Below are 6,000 nucleotides of genomic sequence, written 5' to 3' on the forward strand. Positions count from 1 at the left end.
GATTTGTTGGCACACAATTATTCATAGTATTCTCTAATAAGCCTTTTTGTTTCTGTAAGGTCCATAGTAATGTCACCAGTTTTATTTCTGATTTTAGTTATTTGCATCTTTCTTTTTTTCTTTGTCAGTCTAGCTAAATTTTCTTGATCTTTAAAAATAAGATCCATTGTTTTTCTATTCTCTACTTCACTTATCTCCACTGTGATCTATGTCGTTTCCTTCTTCCTGGTAGCTTTGGGCTTATTCTTCTTTTTCTAGTTACTCAAGTTGTAAAATTAGGTTATTGATTTAAGAGACTAGAATCCTTGGAATAAATCTGGATTCTGAAGGCAGAACAGCAAAAAGGACATGGATCCAAGGAAAGACAAACAAATTGTCTGGGCATCCTATGATGTCAGGACCTCCCCATGCTGTGCTTTCTATCAGTGCAGAAATGAATCTACATTGTTGTTTGTGGAGAAAACAAGGCCTCCACCAGGCTCTGGGCTCTGGGCTCACTCCCTCTCTGGATCCCTTGTACAGAGTCTCATTGCTCTCATTCCGTATCTACATGTCTGTTTCTGTCCCCCTTGCCCTGTCTCTTTCTGTACCTTTTCTTTCTCCTCACCTCTGTGTTAGTTTCTTAGGGTGGCCATGACAAATTATCATGAATTGGGTAGCTTACAGCAACAGAAATTTACCGTCTCACAGTTCTGGAATCTAGAAGTATGAAATTAGGGTGTTGATTGTGTTGATTCCTTCTTAGGGATCTGAGAAAGAATCTGTTCCCTCCCGCTCTCCTAGCTTCGTTGAATCCCAGAAATACTTGCCATTCCTTGGCTTACAGATGCATCATTCTCATCTCTGCCTCTATCTTAAATGGCTGCCTTCTCTGTGTGTCTGTCTCTATGTCTCTTCTCTTTTTATAAGGACACCACTCATTGATTAAGACCCACACTCCAGTAAAGGTCCCTAGGTGGTGCAAATGGTTTGCACTCAACAATTAACCTAAAGATTGGTGGTTCAAACCCACCCAGCAGTACTACAGAAGAAAACACCTGGCAATCTGTTTCCATTAATATTACAGCCAAAAAAATCCTATAGAGCATTCTACTCTATAACACATGGGGTTGCCATGAGTCAGAATTGACTCAGGCAACTAGCCACAACAACTACTACTATCACTCCAGCATGACCTCGTGTTAACTGATAACATCAGCAAAAATCCAGTTCTAAACAAGGTCACATTCACATGCACCGAAGATACACTTTCGGGGGATACAATTCAATCCATAACAACCTCTTTGTCTGTCTGTCTGTTTCTCTCTCTCTCTTGCCCTCTCTTTCTTGCCAGAATCTACAGTCCTAGGAAATGGCTGATCACTACCAGCCCAGGAGGGCCAGTCCCTGCACCTTGTCTGTGTTGCCAACAGCAATCCACCTGCCAGGCTGAGCTGGTTCCAGGAGAGCCTAGCTCCGAACCCCTCACAGCCCTCGAACCCTGGGGTCCTGGAGCTGCCTCAAGTACAAATCAGGGATGAAGGAGAATTCACCTGCCAAGCTCAGAACCCACTGGGTTCCCAGCAAGTCTCCCTGAGTCTCTCCCTGCAGAGTGATCATCAAAGGGCTTCACACCTGACCCCACACACCTGTAACCCCTAGCTCATCTGAGCCTAACTGAACAGACCCCTGTGGCTCAGCAGGGACCACACCTCTGGGCTCAGACTCACCTGTGGGACCCAGAGCCCTCTCTCCACCCCTTGGACATCAGGCTGTGGGTCAGGTGAGGCCTGGATGCATGTGACCCACATCCAGTGATGCCTGAGGGACCTGGAGAACAAATGTCCAGTCCTATTGGGAGCAGAAGGACACAGGAGTTTTGTGTGGGGTAACTCAGTCCCCCTCTCACCCCCCCACAGGGATGCCTGGGACCATAGCAGACGTGGTTCTGATGGCCGTTGGGGCACTCACAGTCAAGACCTTGCCCCCCCTGCCTCTGCCTCACCTACTTCATGTGAGCACCACTCCCAGGAGGAAGGGGACACATGGGGAGGGCAGAGGGAAGGCCACTGAACCCAAGAACCAAGTACCAGAGGGGCTCCAATGGGTCAAGGGGGCCTGGAGCCAGGTGGGAGAATGCACTGGTGATGAGAATTCCACATATGCCAAAAATAGTCAGGCCTGGATCTCAGCTCTCATCAAGGAGGTCTCTGGGGTAGCTCTGTCCTATCCTACCTCAGTCACCCTCCAGATCCTTAGGAGGGAACAGAGAGTCCGTCTGCCCACTATCCCCTATCTGGCCAGACTGAGAGGTTCTCTGCTGTCTTCACTCAGCATGAGATCCTGCAGGAATACAGCAGCTGGGCCAGCAGTGGGCATGGAGGACACAGGCATGGAGGATGCAAACACATTCATGGGTTAGTCTCTCAGGTGAGTGATATGGGCATCTCACTTCCCAACATCCCGCCTAGACACCTTCCCCAGGATGGCCCTCATGATTGTTCCACTCAGCATGGCTGATATTGAGCTGCCCATCTACCTTCCCAACCCACTTCTCCTGTTGGCTGTCATCATTCCAATGACTCAGCTGACTGCAGTCTCTCAAGCTGAAAACAGGGTGTCATTCTCCACTCTGTCCTCCCTTCCTTCTCCTAGATCTAATAACTCACTAAACTTGTCCATCCTTCCTTCTCAGCACAGCTCATGTTGATGCCCTTCTTTACTCCATACTGACCCTGGTCATTCCTGTGGCCTCAGCTCTTCCCTCCATCACTGAGCCCACCTCACCTCCCTGCCTCCCATCTATCTCCCAACCCAGACCTCCAGACAGTGCTTCCAGGTGCAATTTATCATTACATTCCTCCACAGTTTGAGCACTGATGTTTCCTTTCCACGGCTGGAAAATAGGTACAAATGCCATAGCCTGGATTTCAAAGCCTCGCGTGACCTGCCCCTGCTGGAACTCCCAGCCAGATCCCTCCCTCCCCCTGCATGACGCAATGTCTCACCACACCCAACCCAGCCAAGCCCTCTGCAACTCTATAACTTTGCATATGCAGTTACTTCTGAAATGCCCTTCCTTCCCCATTTCTGCCTACACAAGTCTTGCTCATTCTTCAAGACCAGTCTGAAATGTCATCTGTGTTGTGCGTGTATGTGTGTGAATGTGTGTGTGTGTGTGGTTTATGTGTGTGTGTGTGTGTTTAACATTCAGTGTATGGTTTTGAGCAGAGGAGTTTCATTCAGTCCTTTATTCGTAGATGCCTTCACCAAATACTGCTGAACACCTACTACATGCCAGCATTGTCATAGGTACAGGGTGCCTTGGTGAACATGACCTCAAAAATCTCTGTCCTCAAGTGGCTGTCATTCTAGAGACAACAAAGATATAAATAAAGAGAAACCAATAATAAATAAAATTAAAGCATGGTGGATAGTGGTTTATGTTTGGAGGAAAATAATACAGGGAAAGAAGTATGAGACATTTTGGGGTGGATTTCCACATTGAATAGTGTAAGAAGGTGATGTTTGAGCAAAGATCTGAGGGCAGAGAAGAAGCCTGCTCTGTGTTCAGCTAAAAGCAAAAGATCCCAGGAAGATAGAATAAAGGGAACCATGAGTGCAATGGCCCTGAGGCAGAAGCAGGCCTGATGTGCAAATGAAAATGACAAGAAGACCAGTGTTTAAGCAGCGGGAGGCAGAGGAAAGAGGAGCAGCTGGGAGGATGGTACAGACAATGAGGGGTCTTGCAGACCAATGGGAGAATCCAGAACCCTTTGAACAGAGAGGAGACATGGTAGGACTTTCATTTTAGCAGGATCTCCATGGCTACTCTGTTAAAAATAGACCAGATTGGGACCAGGACAACAACAGAGAGATTAGGAAGGTGCTAACGGATGCTCCAGGGAGGAGGTGGTGGAGGCTTGGACCATGAGGTACTGTTGGTCATGAGGATATGTGTTTCAAATACGTTTTGAAGATCAAGCTAACAAGATTTTCTAATGGATGTGGGGATTGAAGGAAAGAGAAGAGCAAGGATGACATCAAGAAGTTGTCCCTGGATAACTGGAAGGGTGGAGGTGTCTTATAAAAAGGACTCCAAGGGCACGATTTTGATGGGGATGTTAATTCTGAGGGGCTATATGACCTCGAAGTGGGGCATCAGGTAGACATTGTATATAAATGTCCGAAGGTCAGGAGAGGGATCCAGGCTGGCGGTGTTAAAATGTGTACCTAGTGTGATGTGATGGCGATCGGTGAGGTAAAAAGGTGTTGATGACAGGTGGAGAAGGGAAGGGCCCAAGGACAGAGCCTGGAACAGTCCCATAAGGAAGAATTAGCAAAGTGTCCTGTCCTGGGTGCCAGTGAGGCAGACACTTCAGGAGTGAATGAGCACTTTGTCAGGTGTGGCTGATGGGTGTAGTACGGTGAGGACTGAGAAATGGCCGTTTCAATCCAGAAACACTTTGTCATTGGTGATCTTGACAACTGTGGTTTCCCTGGAGTGGTGGGAAAGGGGTGAAGACATGACTGGACATATTCAGAAGAGAACTGAAGGGGGGAAAGTGGGGAGTGAGTACAAGCAACCCTTTGAGTATTTGTGCTGTAAAAGGGAATAGAGACAAGGGCAGTCGCTGGAGGAGTTCAGTAGAACCTTTGTCACCTCCCTCCCAGGCAATGTAGCTCTCTCCTCTTAATCCCATGGATGTTCCTGTACTGTGGGGATCAGTGATTTCCCCAAATCACCCAGTTCTCCTGGAGTACAGAGGTAGTTCTGATTGGGCTTTTGTTATTCTCTCACACAGCTCCCCCTTCTGTCCATTATATAATAATTCAGAGTTAGATATTTATTTGCTTATTGTTAATGTTCACTGTCTGCTTCTTGTACCACGAGATAAGCTGGACAAGGTCAAGCTTCACGTCTGCTTTGTGCATCACTCTGTATCCAGCACCTATCCCAGGGCCTGGCCCTTAGGATACCCTCAGTAAGACATCATACTATTTCTCCTTATTTGGGTCCTAAATCCATAATTACTACATGGACGAATCACCTATATGTCTCAGCCTTAATTTCCTTTACTGTAAAATTGAGATGATGGCATCTTTATCACAGGATTATTGGAAGGAGGCAACAAGATTTTGGCATCAGCTATTTCCTTTTATATTGGTTTCCAGTTGCTGCTGTAACAAATATCACAAATTTAGTGGCTTAAAACAACACAGAGTTGTTATCCTACAGTTCTGGAGGCCAGAAGTCTGATGTGGATCTTACTATGTTAAAATCAAGTTGTGGGCAGGGCTGCGCTTCTTCTGAAAGCTTCAGGCGAGAATCTGTTTCCTTGTCTCTTCCAGCTTCTAGCAGCCGCCTGCATTTCTTGGCTCAGGGCTCCTTTCTCCATCTTCAAAGCCAGGAGTGTAGCATCATCAAATCTCTCTGTGACTCTGACAGTAACTCTTTTGACCCACTTCTCTCATTTATAAGGCTCTTGTAATTACATTGGGCCCACCAAGATAATCTCCCCATAGCAAGATACATAATTTAATCACATATGTAAAGTCCCTTTGGCCATGTAAGATAACATATTCACAGGTTCTGGGAATTAGGATGTGGGCATCTTGAGGGGTCTGCATTCTGCCTATTATATTTTCCCATAAGGGCAAAGCATTATCATTGTTAAATGTTTATGGACATAAGTAAGCAAAGAAGGAATAAACGGGGTCCCGAAAAGGTAGAAAGAAATAAGGGTCCAGCTCGCCCTTGGACCTCAGTTCCCTCTTGAACCTACTGTACATCCACTGCCCTGGTACGACCCCTTTCTTCCTTCCACTCAGGGTCACTAGCAGGAGTTCCAGACAGGTGGGCAGACATTGACCTGCTCCTGTATTGAATGCAGCTCCAAGGGAGAGATAGACAACAGATGGAGGCTATGATGGTGGGATCACAGGCTGAGATGGCTGGGCTGGCTGCTCATTATGCTGGCTGGTTTGGGATGGGTGAGAAGACTGGGCATGACCTGGACT

Source organism: Elephas maximus, chromosome 11, assembly GCF_024166365.1.
Source record: "Elephas maximus indicus isolate mEleMax1 chromosome 11, mEleMax1 primary haplotype, whole genome shotgun sequence".
Taxonomy (NCBI): Eukaryota; Metazoa; Chordata; class Mammalia; order Proboscidea; family Elephantidae; genus Elephas; species Elephas maximus.